This window comes from Pinus tabuliformis, chromosome 6 (genome assembly GCF_031772625.1).
Source record: "Pinus tabuliformis cultivar Carrire ecotype Pingquan chromosome 6, CPIR1, whole genome shotgun sequence".
NCBI classification, from domain to species: domain Eukaryota; kingdom Viridiplantae; phylum Streptophyta; class Pinopsida; order Pinales; family Pinaceae; genus Pinus; species Pinus tabuliformis.
Genome location: NC_142292.1, coordinates 1,589,639,841 through 1,589,657,771, shown reverse-complemented (window position 1 = coordinate 1,589,657,771; position 17,931 = coordinate 1,589,639,841). Strand labels below are relative to the sequence as shown.

Here is a 17,931-nt window from a genome sequence, read left to right as displayed (position 1 = left end):
CGCATAGCAGAAAATTTTTCTGGGCTAGTTAATAAGGAGAATCCTCCACAAAGTAGGCCAAAATGATAACCTTGTTGTATTGATTAGATCGCAGGCCTGTGGTGTCTTGTTTGTGAGAAAAAAAACCCTAAACAGGGAGCTATAGGAGTCCTCTCAAGCAGCAAGGTGTCCAACATTGTGGAGGGAGAGAATCTGCAACAAACAAGGTCAGTTTTGGTCAATTTAGTGGGCATATGTGGGCTACAGGAGAAGCCAAACCAGTGATCCAAAACTCAGTCCATGAACAATAGTTGTATCAGAATTGGAATTGAGTTTTCCTTGTGTTAGGTCAAAGAGTTTCACTAGGCTTGGATCAATTTGATGGGCATCTTGTAGGAGGCCTTAGGATTTTTTTGGAGGAGCCCACATGGATTGTTAGGAGGCCTACCAAGCAGCTAAGTTGATAGCAGGAACATAATATTGGAAGGCAAGAGGAAAACAACAAGAAGTGTTTCATATGTTCCCTTGGTTGATGAGCTGATAGTGTCCTAGGAGAGGACAAGTTGTCAATGCCTACATTTATGCAATAACTCCTCTATTGTAGAACAAAGGGCAGATTGGTGGAATTTGTGGGAAACTATGTGTAAGGGCCTCCTAGTGTGGGGATTCCCTAACTAGGTGCATATGCTAGAACGTGGACTTGGTCTCTCATGGACTGTTGGAGGGCAGCGTGAGAGAAGACCAAGTGTGGACAATATTGGGCACTTATGGTTTTCTGGAGGACATCGTGATAGTGTCCAAGTTGGAGCCCTGTGAGAAACACCTTGATGGAAAAAGGTAGTTGCAAGAAAGGAATTTCTTAAGCTCAAGGGTTGACGAACCAAAGGAGCAGTTGTGGATCCAGAGACTTGTGTGTGGAGAAGGACATCTACACCAGAATATGGGAAGTCCTCCTAGCTTGTGTTCATTGTGGGGGATGGAAATCTTGCAATGATAGGTGGTAGCCCTCCATGCCCTATGTTGGTCTTCATTGGTTTAGTGTAGGAAGACCATAGTGGGCGGAAGTCATTGAGGAGTAGCAGTGGGAATATTGAGAGTTGTTCACAAGTGAAGCTATGAACAACTCAATAGGAGTCTCGATGTGTTGTGGCCTCGATGGATGAAGGCATAACTAGAGAGAAGATTGGATAGACGAGATTCAATGGCCAGATGGACTTGGAGCATTGATAGAGGTAGGAGCTACAGATCGGGAGCCGTAGAACCGAGTAGGTATAGGCTATGATCGAGAGGATTTGAGAGAGTATGTGCAGCCAAATGGTTTGAGTATCTTGTTGAGGGAATATTGGTTGTCAATGGACTGATACCAAACCATAGTTTTGTATCTTGTACTAGTGGATGTATGAGGGCCATTATCCTTAGTACGTGAGCACTATACTGTTGTATTATATGTTTTTTAATATAATGAAGTTATGTTGAAAATTGTAAAAAGTTGTCTATATTATGTGCATGTGTGATTTACTGTTGTTTATATTTTGTTGTGCAAAGTAGTATTGTTGAGATTCTTGGTTTGGTAGCGTCAGTGATTTTAAGACTCTAACCTAGACACAAGGTCATGGAAATGCATCATGGTATTGGCGTGTATCTAATCTACTTTGAGGGACAATGAATCAGAGTGTGCACAGTGAATTAAATCAAAGGGAGTTGTCAGTGTCTAGATCATGGAGCAGAGGGTTCAATTGGAGACATGGATATGTGGTCTCGATAGACTACATGATGAGATGGGCTGGGAGTTCTGGTGGATCGGTGGTGAACCTGGTGCACTTTAGTATGTTGTGTGGTGGTTTGTAGATCATGGAATTCCTATGCCTTATCATGGATGCTTGGGACAACTTTATGGTTTATTTGGCATGGATGAGATCAGGTTGATCGATATGGCTTCATGTGTTGGACTACATGTTGGCAGGATAAAGTCTTCATCAGATCGTGATGTTGCATATCTTAGATTGGAGGGATTTACATGAGTGGTATTTGATCCAAGAGGTTGAATGCTTGCAAGACTAAGCTAGTGGAGATCATGTAGGCTCAGAGGGAGCAACCCTATGTTTGTTTGGGATCTTCAGGTTTAGATGCGATGAGGCAGAGGCACTACTAATATTTCCAGATTCATTCTAAAAGGTATGTTGTAGTGATGGATGCCAGATGGGCTAGTGTCATCGTCGAAGATGATGATGGTTACATCCTAGCCTTGGAAGTACCTCCCTTGCTAAGAGGGAGTGTTGATTTTTGTGTAGCTTGGGAGGTAATCCAAGCCCTAATGTTCAAGGGTTGGAGGTCAAAGCACCACAAGTAGGCTTCTGGGATTGGAACCCAAGCATGGGGGTTTTCACCTAGTGGGATTTGGGTCAAAACCATGATGAATTTCATCTTGAGAAAATTTGAGGTGATATATCTTGGAAAGTTGATTCCAACGCTGTAAATATCACTCAAATCAAAGCTCTAGAAACGAAGTTATGAATTTTTGAAGTCAACAATTAATTATGAACAACCAAAGCCATGTAGGCTTGGTGAATTTGTCCAAGATACATGTCTCTTCAGATGAATTAGTGGATCCCTCTTTATGTGTATATATAGAGGTGGAGAGGATTCATTATAAGTATCCAATATTTTGTAACACAACGACAACGTAGAAGGATAGATAAGAACTTGTAGGAGGAGAAGAGGCATCTCTGTTTGGACACGCATGGGAGGAGGAGAACCAACGAAGGGAGAAAGGGTTGGAGAGGCTCTTTTCATGACTATTTGGGGACCTAATCTATCTTTCAGGAGGGACGAGCTAGGAGAGCCATGTTATGGGCTAATTGTGGCTGAATAGAAGTGTTATAACCTCTAGTTCAGGCAATCTGTAAGCATAGAGAGGAGGTGTGGGTAGGCCGCAAGCCTTACACACTTTCTTGCAGGTTTGAATGGGTTTGTTTGAGGACAAGTAGTGCCCAAATCAAAGCATGGAGGTTGGATAAATAAAGCCACATAGAAGAAAGTTGTTCTGGGCTAGTAAAACAAGGATAAACCTCCTCAAAGCAGGTTGAAATGATAACCTTACTGTATTGATTAGATTGCAAGCATGTAGTGGCTTGTTTGAGGGACAAACAACCCTAAACAAGGAGTTGTACGAGTCTTCTCAAGAAACAAGGTGTCCAACACTATGAAGGGAGAGAATCTGAAACAAATAAGGTGAGTTTTGGTCGGTTTAGTGGGTAGCTGTGGGATACAAGGGAATCCCTAACCAGTGATCCACAACTCATTCCATGAACAACAGTTGTATCAGACTTGGAATTGAGTTTGCCTTGTGTTGGGTCAAAGAGTTAGACCAGACTTGGATCAGTTTTATGGGCATATTGTAGGAGGCCTTAAGAGTTGTTTAGAGGAACCCACGTGGATTGTTGGGAGGCCTACCAAGAAGTCAAGGTGACAGTAGGCACATCAGATTGGAAGGCAAAAGGACAACAATAAGAAATGTTGCAGATGTTCCCTTGGTTGATGAGTTGATGGTGTCCTAGGAGAGGACAAGTTGTTGATGCCCATATTTGTACAATAGCTCCTCTACTGTAGAACAAAAGGAAGATTGGTGGAGTCTGTGGGTAGCCATGTGTAAGGGTCTCCTACATGTGGGAATTCCCTAACTAGGTGTAGATGCCACAACATGGACTTGGTATCTCGTGAATTGTTGGAGGGCAGTGTGAGAGAAGACCAAGTGTGGAAAATATTTGGCACTTGTGGTCCATTGGAGGACAGCGTGATGGTGTCCAATTTGGATCCCTGTGAGAAACACCTTGATGGACAAAGTTAGTTGTGAGAGAGGCAGTTATTGAGCTCAAGGGTTGACGAACCAGAGGAGCAGTTGTGGAGCTCGAGACTTTTCTATGGAGAAGTACATCTACTACAGAAGATGGGAAATCCTCCTAGCCCATGTTCATTGTAGGAGATGGACATCTTGCAATGATAGGTGGCAGTCTTACGTGCCCTATGTTGGTCTTCATCGGTGTAGCACAGGAAGAACATAGTGGGAGGAATTCCCTGAGTAGCTGAGGAGAAGCAATGGACAGATTGAGAGTTGTTCATAAATGAAGGTGTGAACAAATCAACAGGAGTCTCAATGTGTTGTGGACTTGATGGACAAAGGCACAACTAGAGAGCAGATTGGATAACCGAGATTCAGTGGTGATGTTATCTCAAAATCAGGCCCTGGAAGGCTGTAGACCAGGAAGACTTCAAGTAACTATTTCAAACCGACTTTAGGCTGAGGCTTAGCCTCCTCAACCTGAGAGGGCTCTCTCTTGATGGGTTAATGATTTTGATTAAAGATAAGATGGCTAACTCTTGTAGAACAAATGTGAAAAGTATGAATGGTGGAAACACATTAAACAAAACTATCCATTGGGCTTATGGAGTCAACAACACCTCAATATAACAATGAACTCAACCTTACATGGAAGTCAGGGCATTCAGCATTTAAACATTCAGAACATAAACTCATATGGGACCACACAGTTTATAAATGTATACAGGAAGTCAGAGCACATTCAGTGAATTCTGAGTGATTATACATCCATACCACTGTAAGAATTAAGAAAGGGACAACATCACATATTCTGAACATAAAAAATCCTTCATGAATCCTGAGAAGTAAAGTCAAGCATGTATTACTGAAAATGAGTCTCACATCAAAGCACATTCAGTGAATTCTGAGTGATTATACATCCATACCAATAGGCCCAATACAAGCTTTTCCATAAAATTTCCCAACCCTGATTACATTGTTGTTTCAGCTATATATAGAGCTCTTATTCTAACTGATCGAGATTCCTCCTCCAGCATGAGGGGAATTTGAAAACTACTTCTATTACTGACAACTCTTAAACTCTAACTACTTAATAAATACAACAGAGTGTTGACTGGAGTTTTTAGAGATCTAAATCAACTATGACTCTAACTCTATAACAGCCTTGGTCTACAATCATTTTCGTTCTCTGACATCTGGTTCCCTTTGGCAGTGGCTGTGATGGACCTTTAATGCTTCATGTTGCTCTTCAATATCACACGTTTTCCATTGTCCTGAAACATAGGAAATTATCCCTGTTTTACTGGTCTTTGGTTTACCTCAAAATGTTCGAATCCAAAGAAGCATGTCTTTTATCCTTTAATTACCTAAAACAGAGCAGACTGCCACGTCCTTGATGTGCTGTTCACCGTTTTCATGAACCTGTGTGATGACAAAATGTTTTAAAAAGATTTGCCGCTTTGTCAATCATAATTGATCAACTGAGTTGTAACATGCAGCTACAGCAGTTTCGTAGCGCGCTACGAAACTGCTGTGTAATTTTAAAAACACAGTCTTCCTTTCATAGCTAAATGATCGCCACTGTTCATGGCTTAAGCACCTTTTCATCAAAATCTTCTCCAACTTCTTCTGAGTAAGCATACCGTGTAGAACTTTGAGATGGTGCCCACAGCATACAGAGGATAGCATGTGCCAAAATCCAGTTATGATCCGTGCACTCTGCCAATGCTCGCTAAAAGGATCCGTTGCCTTGAAATACAGCTCATGTCCAATCCAAGCCACAGAAACAATGACAGCCACTGCCAATGCATTTATAAATTTCCTGTAAATTTCCAACTTGGCTAGCCGCCTCCTTGCCTGGAGCTTCTCCAGTGTTTTAGACAGAGAAGTGAAAATCCAGAGTATCAAAAATGCATCCAAAATAGCAATTGGAAGGACAAGGAACATCCTTGTCTTCCCCAACAAATCATCAATTGTTCCAACATTCTCCACCACATCAAGCAATTCAGAAGCCAGGAAATATGTCGCACCAAGAAGAAGCACCTTTGAAGTAAGACCACCAAGAGTAGGCCTAACCACACCATAACCCATTGAAACAATCAAAAGGAGAAGACGGGCCACATTTTTCTTCACTGCCCCAAATGTAACGGCCCAGAATGTAATTCCCATGGGCGTGACTCCAGTTGCATTAAAATTTGCATACTCGAAGTACCACAGTGTCATTTCAAACATACCAAGGGCAATAACAAGGGTAATACAATTCTGAAGTTGTAGTACATCCTTCCAAAACCTGATATACTGGGAAAACCAAATGAGTCCAAGTAATAGGTATACTAGCGACATAAAGCCATAAAAGGTCATTAGGGGTGCCATCCTGCCTGGTAAATAACCTGTGGGATTTTTCCAAATAGTCTTTCCATCCAGCAACAGCTCCTTTAGGGCTGGTTCACAAAATATAAAATACAAGTTATACATTCCAGTCTTAGGAATTGTTACTGATTGTGCTGACAAAGTGTGGGAAATTTCATCTCCACTAAATTCAATATCTAATACGTAAGGCCATTTGGGATCTCCTGCAGATTGGCGCCGAATGACTTCGCCTTGTTTGCACCCCTCTATCTTGGCAAGGTCGGGAGTACAACAGATAGCCTTTTGGCCACCAAATAGTGAACCACCAATATCATCTCGATCAGATGCCTCAAAGATGATAGCCTGGACCAGTCCAGTACTGTGTTCCATGCCTGAATGCTGAGCAGCAGCTTCCGTTGTCCTCCGCAAAGTAATATTTTCAAACTTGATGTAAGATTTTCCATTGTTGGGGCCAGATCCAGACTTCTGATCAGAGTCAATCGAGGCTCTCATGCCCTCGTTGCCTCCATAGAGCAGGTAAGCATTTCCACTCTCCTTGAAGGAAGCGTCCTTGTATCCGTGCACTGACCCTTCAACTCCCACATTCACTGCAATTACCAGCAAAAGCACCACGAACAGCCAAGCTGAAGCCATCTTCACTGCAAAGGAACGAGTACCTTCACACATCCAAAACCTTCAACCTACCACTGAATTACCTCGACTCTTGTTCTCCGTGTGTCCTGGTGCCATTAAGTTATCCTTTTTGTTTACAAGGAATAGTTTCAGACTGCCCCAAATTCAAGGAATAGAAGCAAAACCTAGAAGAACATTTCCCCGATTGCTCTGAGACTATTTTGAAAAGCCTGATTGAACGACCAAAACCGCAGAGTAAAATACAACTGCAAACATGTACTAGTACCAAGACACCTAACGACCTAAAACACAGCGGATTCTGATAAGTATGACAGCTGGGTGAGATTTGCTATGGATCAACACAAAATCACCTAGACCGGGTTTCTACGCTACGAAATCACATGAAACATGTTGCGCTACGAAAACACCTAAAACTGACTTATGCGCTACGAAATTACTTAAGGAGCTTTGTAGCACATAATAACCTTTGAACAAAGCTGACACATGGAAATTGTGTGAATTATGAGACCAATGGTGAATGAGGATGCACAGTGGACTCCTTAGACTCAGACTCTAAGGCAAACAAAAACTCAAAGCTAGACTAGCACTGAATTTTTTACCATCAAACTAATGTGAGCGGTTTTGAAATTAGAATTCTTGAGTGATAACAGGTGAGATGGACTTGGAGCATTGATAGAGGCAGGAGCTGCAAATTGGGAGTCGTAGGACCGGGTAGGTATAGGGTACAACCAAGAGGAGCTGAGAGAGCATGCGATATATAGATGGTCAGAGTATCTTGTTGAGGGTAGATTGGTTGTCGATGGATAGACACCAAACCCCAGTTTTGTATATTGTGCTAGTGGATGTATAAGGGCCATCATCCCTGGTACGAGAGCCCTAGACTGTTGTATTATATGTTTTTTAATATAACGAATTTGGGTTAAAAATTGTAAAAAAATTTCTATATTTTGTGCATGTGTGATTTATTGTTGTTTATATTCCACTGTGCAAAGTAGTATCATTGAGATTCTTGGTTTGGTAGCGTTAGTGATTTTAAGACTCTAACCTAGACCCAAGGTCATGAAAATTCAACATGATCTAGATTGGATCATCATATTATTTTTCATCCATCTCGATTCTTTCAGAGTGGAAAAAGGGGACGAATAAACTCACATGACCCTTTTACTGGCGAGACCCAATTTGGAAAATTGAGCTTTGAAACCTTCCGAGAGAATTTTGAGGCATCAAATGAATTTTTTTGGAGTAAAAATTTTCCACTTTGGTGCCACACCTTTTTATCCTATTCTACAAACAAATAACTTTCTAGTGGCTCAAGAATCACATCAACTGGATTCTGTATGTGAAAGTTATGCCACTCAAAAGTTGACCTTCTAGTTTTCACCACCATAATTTGAGAGGATGCCACGTCAGCCCCCATAATTCATGGAAAATGGGCTAGCCACATGATTATGATGAATATGAATATAGAATATTGTATATTGTAATTATGGTTAATATTTTTTGTAGTCAAACCTAACCACTAGTAGGCTATCACATTGTGTTATAACCAATCCACTAGGAGGAAAATGGGTTCCATTATTTTCAGTACATTTGTTCCATAGCTAAGACAAAAAACCGAGAGGAATAAGATATAGAGCACACATAGATGATTTGTGCACTATAGTGGCCCACAAGCCACAAGCCATATTTCTTTGTACTCAAACATTTTCTATACAGTGAAAGAGAGCAGAGTGACCTCACCTTATATCTGGGTTTTTTCTACCGAAAGGGTTACCAGGTCATATCTTATGTCAAATGTGTGTGGGAGATTTTATTTCACTGTTATCTATTTTCTACATAATTTTAATTCAAATGCATACATTATTAACAACAATCTACAAATCCATAAATCTACAAAGAAAAAAAAACTATAATAGTGTAGAATTTCATATTTTAAATATAATTTATCATATTTGTTATGACGAACTGCCCAGTGAAACATCCATGGCAGTTTATGGAGCATGAAGGCCAGGATCATGCTAAGGATATTCTCCATGAGCTTTAAATATACTAATATCATCATGTTGATCTGTATTATTAAACACCTTGGTGGTTGAAGGCCTCTAATATCAATCTTTCTTGCCTTCTAATCTTTGTAGCCCATTGTCTCAGTGTAATATTCCCTTTTAAAATTTTATTCAATTTACCATAAATTATTCTATGAATTTTCTTCAGAGTACTACATAATAATTATTGTCGGGAATTAAGCATATTCAAACCAACAATTACAAAGTGTGTATACAAATTCCACTGCAAACCCGACCTATCTATTTATTAATTATTGAGATGGAAATTACATCAAATTCATTTTGAAAAGGAACTTGATAATAGACAAGCATGGAATAATTTGGTCTGTTTCAAAACCCCTCTACTTGGACTCCCATGTATACAATGCGTGTTGCTTTAGCCTTCTGAAAATATCTCCAAAATCTCATCCTTCCTTGCTAAGCGCCAATGAGAAATCTGGTTGATCCCTCCAATGACTAGCTAGGGTTGATCTTGCAACACCAAAAGTAGTTTTGATCCCTAGGGAGGATAGTTTCCCCCATAAATAAGATCCAAAATAGGGTTACAAACCCCCATACAAATTTCAATGAGCTCATAAATCAATAAACCAAATCATCCAATCATATCCATGAATGATCTCTTGCTTCTCTTTTTCTTATGATGGTTTATTGGAATACCTTGGTTAATACCATAGGTAATTTGAATAACATGGGTCACCTTTTCCTTTATTAAATAAATTGACCTTTTAATATTTTTTTCTTTAGTCAAATTAATTAATTAATTCCTCCATTGAGATTCCCAAATTTATTTCAATGTTTAGTCTATGGGAATAGTTAGGCCATATAGATGGTCTCTATTGTCTATGTCCAGAAAAAGGAACATTACAATCCTCCCTTCCCGAAATTATTTTTCCCTAAGAAAATGAAAGATCAATACAAGGATCCCAATCAAGTATGTGGAACACTTCATCACATATCTTTTATATCATCTCGATGTTGTTAAAATCCACAAAATTACCATCCTTTGTTGTATCAAAAAGATGTAGGTCATGTACTTCCATAAAATTATCTAGTAAAATTGAAGACATATCTCCTCATGATTGCCTCCTCTAGTGTACTCCATGCATACTTCAAGAAGAATTATACATGGATGGTTTTCATTTGACGTAGCCTAGTACTCCCATGGAATCATAAGAAAATTCATAAGTTTAGTCAACCAACCAATCATTATGTGATGATAATTACTACCATGCACTGCTAGTAGACCTGCTAACAAAATCATGGTTGTACTTCCCTAAATTGTTTTCCACTCAAATCTGACATGAGTGTAGTATGGGAATATTCTATGAGGGATTTGAACTCTCATGCTATTTCATTCATATCCCAAACTAGTTTTTGCTTGCAGTAGCTCCGATCTCTGATTCTCACCATCAAATCCTGTTGTTGGAGTCCCCCCCAACATATATGCTACTAGTTCCCTAGGAAGGGTCTCTCCCATTTCGCCTACATCTTCCTCCTAATTGTGCTCCCCTACTTGGTCCAACCCTATTATGTGATGAGATGATCCACCTAGATCCAACTTCCAAATAGGGTAGTCAAAATTTAGCATATGATGATATGATATGCCTAGATCCCATTTCCAAATAGGGAGTTTATCATTCCTAACATGTTAGGGTTTATATTGTGCCATAACCCTAGATAGACATGTCACCCTCTTAATAAGATACCAATTGATAACCTCTCTCTAATCCATTTAAAATAGGATTCTATAATAGTGTATTTCAAACATAACCATAACACCTCTAGAGTCAATGACCTCCAAGAGAAGGTATCTCCCACTAAGCATCAACAAGACATGAAAAATACCACCATGCTAATATTTCGTTACTCTGATTATAGATCAGATACCAATATGAAAAATTCATCTCCTGATATTTCATCCTAATATACTTGCCATCATGTAAGAGAAACTTTAAAATTTGATACCATCCATCCATCCCACTCCTATGATTCCTCAAATCATCTATGTGTGGCTTAAAATTTTGCTCATGTGAACTCATGGTGCTGCAAACCTGGTCTATGTATCTCTAAAGAGGGCTACTCCACAACTCAAGAGTGGATTTATGTGGCTTCCTCCATAGCACTCCCAACTATCTCTTGATATCGGTGAGGTTAGCATTTGTCTTTGCATTCCTCTAGCTCCCAATTCCTTAAGTACATTGTATTTCTGTAATATTCTTTCCTTTAGTGACCTTGTTCTCTCCTTTATTGCTAGGAGGCCTTAGGATTTTTTTGGAGGAGCCCACATGGATTGTTAGGAGGCCTACCAAGCAGCTAAGTTGATAGCAGGAACATAATATTGGAAGGCAAGAGGAAAACAACAAGAAGTGTTTCATATGTTCCCTTGGTTGATGAGCTGATAGTGTCCTAGGAGAGGACAAGTTGTCAATGCCTACATTTATGCAATAACTCCTCTATTGTAGAACAAAGGGCAGATTGGTGGAGTTTGTGGGAAACTATGTGTAAGGGCCTCCTAGTGTGGGGATTCCCTAACTAGGTGCATATGCTAGAACGTGGACTTGGTCTCTCATGGACTGTTGGAGGGCAGCGTGAGAGAAGACCAAGTGTGGACAATATTGGGCACTTATGGTTTTCTGGAGGACATCGTGATAGTGTCCAAGTTGGAGCCCTGTGAGAAACACCTTGATGGAAAAAGGTAGTTGCAAGAAAGGAATTTCTTAAGCTCAAGGGTTGACGAACCAAAGGAGCAGTTGTGGATCCAGAGACTTGTGTGTGGAGAAGGACATCTACACCAGAATATGGGAAGTCCTCCTAGCTTGTGTTCATTGTGGGGGATGGAAATCTTGCAATGATAGGTGGTAGCCCTCCATGCCCTATGTTGGTCTTCATTGGTTTAGTGTAGGAAGACCATAGTGGGCGGAAGTCATTGAGGAGTAGCAGTGGGAATATTGAGAGTTGTTCACAAGTGAAGCTATGAACAACTCAATAGGAGTCTCGATGTGTTGTGGCCTCGATGGATGAAGGCATAACTAGAGAGAAGATTGGATAGACGAGATTCAATGGCCAGATGGACTTGGAGCATTGATAGAGGTAGGAGCTACAGATCGGGAGCCGTAGAACCGAGTAGGTATAGGCTATGATCGAGAGGATTTGAGAGAGTATGTGCAGCCAAATGGTTTGAGTATCTTGTTGAGGGAATATTGGTTGTCAATGGACTGATACCAAACCATAGTTTTGTATCTTGTACTAGTGGATGTATGAGGGCCATTATCCTTAGTACGTGAGCACTATACTGTTGTATTATATGTTTTTTAATATAATGAAGTTATGTTGAAAATTGTAAAAAGTTGTCTATATTATGTGCATGTGTGATTTACTGTTGTTTATATTTTGTTGTGCAAAGTAGTATTGTTGAGATTCTTGGTTTGGTAGCGTCAGTGATTTTAAGACTCTAACCTAGACACAAGGTCATGGAAATGCATCATGGTATTGGCGTGTATCTAATCTACTTTGAGGGACAATGAATCAGAGTGTGCACAGTGAATCAAATCAAAGGGAGTTGTCAGTGTCTAGATCATGGAGCAGAGGGTTCAATTGGAGACATGGATATGTGGTCTCGATAGACTACATGATGAGATGGGCTGGGAGTTCTGGTGGATCGGTGGTGAACCTGGTGCACTTTAGTATGTTGTGTGGTGGTTTGTAGATCATGGAATTCCTATGCCTTATCATGGATGCTTGGGACAACTTTATGGTTTATTTGGCATGGATGAGATCAGGTTGATCGATATGGCTTCATGTGTTGGACTACATGTTGGCAGGATAAAGTCTTCATCAGATCGTGATGTTGCATATCTTAGATTGGAGGGATTTACATGAGTGGTATTTGATCCAAGAGGTTGAATGCTTGCAAGACTAAGCTAGTGGAGATCATGTAGGCTCAGAGGGAGCAACCCTATGTTTGTTTGGGATCTTCAGGTTTAGATGCGATGAGGCAGAGGCACTACTAATATTTCCAGATTCATTCTAAAAGGTATGTTGTAGTGATGGATGCCAGATGGGCTAGTGTCATCGTCGAAGATGATGATGGTTACATCCTAGCCTTGGAAGTACCTCCCTTGCTAAGAGGGAGTGTTGATTTTTGTGTAGCTTGGGAGGTAATCCAAGCCCTAATGTTCAAGGGTTGGAGGTCAAAGCACCACAAGTAGGCTTCTGGGATTGGAACCCAAGCATGGGGGTTTTCACCTAGTGGGATTTGGGTCAAAACCATGATGAATTTCATCTTGAGAAAATTTGAGGTGATATATCTTGGAAAGTTGATTCCAACGCTGTAAATATCACTCAAATCAGAGCTCTAGAAACGAAGTTATGAATTTTTGAAGTCAACAATTAATTATGAACAACCAAAGCCATGTAGGCTTGGTGAATTTGTCCAAGATACATGTCTCTTCAGATGAATTAGTGGATCCCTCTTTATGTGTATATATAGAGGTGGAGAGGATTCATTATAAGTATCCAATATTTTGTAACACAACGACAACGTAGAAGGATAGATAAGAACTTGTAGGAGGAGAAGAGGCATCTCTGTTTGGACACGCATGGGAGGAGGAGAACCAACGAAGGGAGAAAGGGTTAGAGAGGCTCTTTTCATGACTATTTGGGGACCTAATCTATCTTTCAGGAGGGACGAGCTAGGAGAGCCATGTTATGGGCTAATTGTGGCTGAATAGAAGTGTTATAACCTCTAGTTCAGGCAATCTGTAAGCATAGAGAGGAGGTGTGGGTAGGACGCAAGCCTTACACACTTTCTTGCAGGTTTGAATGGGTTTGTTTGAGGACAAGTAGTGCCCAAATCAAAGCATGGAGGTTGGATAAATAAAGCCACATAGAAGAAAGTTGTTCTGGGCTAGTAAAAAGAGGATAAACCTCCTCAAAGCAGGTTGAAATGATAACCTTACTGTATTGATTAGATTGCAAGCATGTAGTGGCTTGTTTGAGGGACAAACAACCCTAAACAAGGAGTTGTACGAGTCTTCTCAAGAAACAAGGTGTCCAACACTGTGAAGGGAGAGAATCTGAAACAAATAAGGTGAGTTTTGGTCGGTTTAGTGGGTAGCTGTGGGATACAAGGGAATCCCTAACCAGTGATCCACAACTCATTCCATGAACAACAGTTGTATCAGACTTGGAATTGAGTTTGCCTTGTGTTGGGTCAAAGAGTTAGACCAGACTTGGATCAGTTTTATGGGCATATTGTAGGAGGCCTTAAGAGTTGTTTAGAGGAACCCACGTGGATTGTTGGGAGGCCTACCAAGAAGTCAAGGTGACAGTAGGCACATCAGATTGGAAGGCAAAAGGACAACAATAAGAAATGTTGCAGATGTTCCCTTGGTTGATGAGTTGATGGTGTCCTAGGAGAGGACAAGTTGTTGATGCCCATATTTGTACAATAGCTCCTCTACTGTAGAACAAAAGGAAGATTGGTGGAGTCTGTGGGTAGCCATGTGTAAGGGTCTCCTACATGTGGGAATTCCCTAACTAGGTGTAGATGCCACAACATGGACTTGGTATCTCGTGAATTGTTGGAGGGCAGTGTGAGAGAAGACCAAGTGTGGAAAATATTTGGCACTTGTGGTCCATTGGAGGACAGCGTGATGGTGTCCAATTTGGATCCCTGTGAGAAACACCTTGATGGACAAAGTTAGTTGTGAGAGAGGCAGTTATTGAGCTCAAGGGTTGACGAACCAGAGGAGCAGTTGTGGAGCTCGAGACTTTTCTATGGAGAAGTACATCTACTACAGAAGATGGGAAATCCTCCTAGCCCATGTTCATTGTAGGAGATGGACATCTTGCAATGATAGGTGGCAGTCTTACGTGCCCTATGTTGGTCTTCATCGGTGTAGCACAGGAAGAACATATTGGGAGGAATTCCCTGAGTAGCTGAGGAGAAGCAATGGACAGATTGAGAGTTGTTCATAAATGAAGGTGTGAACAAATCAACAGGAGTCTCAATGTGTTGTGGACTTGATGGACAAAGGCACAACTAGAGAGCAGATTGGATAACCGAGATTCAGTGGTGATGTTATCTCAAAATCAGGCCCTGGAAGGCTGTAGACCAGGAAGACTTCAAGTAACTATTTCAAACCGACTTTAGGCTGAGGCTTAGCCTCCTCAACCTGAGAGGGCTCTCTCTTGATGGGTTAATGATTTTGATTAAAGATAAGATGGCTAACTCTTGTAGAACAAATGTGAAAAGTATGAATGGTGGAAACACATTAAACAAAACTATCCATTGGGCTTATGGAGTCAACAACACCTCAATATAACAATGAACTCAACCTTACATGGAAGTCAGGGCATTCAGCATTTAAACATTCAGAACATAAACTCATATGGGACCACACAGTTTATAAATGTATACAGGAAGTCAGAGCACATTCAGTGAATTCTGAGTGATTATACATCCATACCACTGTAAGAATTAAGAAAGGGACAACATCACATATTCTGAACATAAAAAATCCTTCATGAATCCTGAGAAGTAAAGTCAAGCATGTATTACTGAAAATGAGTCTCACATCAAAGCACATTCAGTGAATTCTGAGTGATTATACATCCATACCAATAGGCCCAATACAAGCTTTTCCATAAAATTTCCCAACCCTGATTACATTGTTGTTTCAGCTATATATAGAGCTCTTATTCTAACTGATCGAGATTCCTCCTCCAGCATGAGGGGAATTTGAAAACTACTTCTATTACTGACAACTCTTAAACTCTAACTACTTAATAAATACAACAGAGTGTTGACTGGAGTTTTTAGAGATCTAAATCAACTATGACTCTAACTCTATAACAGCCTTGGTCTACAATCATTTTCGTTCTCTGACATCTGGTTCCCTTTGGCAGTGGCTGTGATGGACCTTTAATGCTTCATGTTGCTCTTCAATATCACACGTTTTCCATTGTCCTGAAACATAGGAAATTATCCCTGTTTTACTGGTCTTTGGTTTACCTCAAAATGTTCGAATCCAAAGAAGCATGTCTTTTATCCTTTAATTACCTAAAACAGAGCAGACTGCCACGTCCTTGATGTGCTGTTCACCGTTTTCATGAACCTGTGTGATGACAAAATGTTTTAAAAAGATTTGCCGCTTTGTCAATCATAATTGATCAACTGAGTTGTAACATGCAGCTACAGCAGTTTCGTAGCGCGCTACGAAACTGCTGTGTAATTTTAAAAACACAGTCTTCCTTTCATAGCTAAATGATCGCCACTGTTCATGGCTTAAGCACCTTTTCATCAAAATCTTCTCCAACTTCTTCTGAGTAAGCATACCGTGTAGAACTTTGAGATGGTGCCCACAGCATACAGAGGATAGCATGTGCCAAAATCTAGTTATGATCCGTGCACTCTGCCAATGCTCGCTAAAAGGATCCGTTGCCTTGAAATACAGCTCATGTCCAATCCAAGCCGCAGAAACAATGACAGCCACTGCCAATGCATTTATAAATTTCCTGTAAATTTCCAACTTGGCTAGCCGCCTCCTTGCCTGGAGCTTCTCCAGTGTTTTAGACAGAGAAGTGAAAATCCAGAGTATCAAAAATGCATCCAAAATAGCAATTGGAAGGACAAGGAACATCCTTGTCTTCCCCAACAAATCATCAATTGTTCCAACATTCTCCACCACATCAAGCAATTCAGAAGCCAGGAAATATGTCGCACCAAGAAGAAGCACCTTTGAAGTAAGACCACCAAGAGTAGGCCTAACCACACCATAACCCATTGAAACAATCAAAAGGAGAAGACGGGCCACAGTTTTCTTCACTGCCCCAAATGTAACGGCCCAGAATGTAATTCCCATGGGCGTGACTCCAGTTGCATTAAAATTTGCATACTCGAAGTACCACAGTGTCATTTCAAACATACCAAGGGCAATAACAAGGGTAATACAATTCTGAAGTTGTAGTACATCCTTCCAAAACCTGATATACTGGGAAAACCAAATGAGTCCAAGTAATAGGTATACTAGCGACATAAAGCCATAAAAGGTCATTAGGGGTGCCATCCTGCCTGGTAAATAACCTGTGGGATTTTTCCAAATAGTCTTTCCATCCAGCAACAGCTCCTTTAGGGCTGGTTCACAAAATATAAAATACAAGTTATACATTCCAGTCTTAGGAATTGTTACTGATTGTGCTGACAAAGTGTGGGAAATTTCATCTCCACTAAATTCAATATCTAATACGTAAGGCCATTTGGGATCTCCTGCAGATTGGTGCCGAATGACTTCGCCTTGTTTGCACCCCTCTATCTTGGCAAGGTCGGGAGTACAACAGATAGCCTTTTGGCCACCAAATAGTGAACCACCAATATCATCTCGATCAGATGCCTCAAAGATGATAGCCTGGACCAGTCCAGTACTGTGTTCCATGCCTGAATGCTGAGCAGCAGCTTCCGTTGTCCTCCGCAAAGTAATATTTTCAAACTTGATGTAAGATTTTCCATTGTTGGGGCCAGATCCAGACTTCTGATCAGAGTCAATCGAGGCTCTCATGCCCTCGTTGCCTCCATAGAGCAGGTAAGCGTTTCCACTCTCCTTGAAGGAAGCGTCCTTGTATCCGTGCACTGACCCTTCAACTCCCACATTCACTGCAATTACCAGCAAAAGCACCACGAACAGCCAAGCTGAAGCCATCTTCACTGCAAAGGAACGAGTACCTTCACACATCCAAAACCTTCAACCTACCACTGAATTACCTCGACTCTTGTTCTCCGTGTGTCCTGGTGCCATTAAGTTATCCTTTTTGTTTACAAGGAATAGTTTCAGACTGCCCCAAATTCAAGGAATAGAAGCAAAACCTAGAAGAACATTTCCCCGATTGCTCTGAGACTATTTTGAAAAGCCTGATTGAACGACCAAAACCGCAGAGTAAAATACAACTGCAAACATGTACTAGTACCAAGACACCTAACGACCTAAAACACAGCGGATTCTGATAAGTATGACAGCTGGGTGAGATTTGCTATGGATCAGCACAAAA

General features: G+C 40.8%; 2 pseudogenes; both read right to left on the bottom strand.

Annotated features, from left to right (window-relative positions):
* Positions 1-5,402: 5,402 nt before the first annotated feature.
* On the bottom strand, positions 5,403-6,853 carry LOC149264902 (uncharacterized; annotated as a pseudogene).
* Positions 6,854-16,167: 9,314 nt separating this feature from the next.
* On the bottom strand, positions 16,168-17,597 carry LOC149264901 (uncharacterized; annotated as a pseudogene).
* Positions 17,598-17,931: the final 334 nt, after the last annotated feature.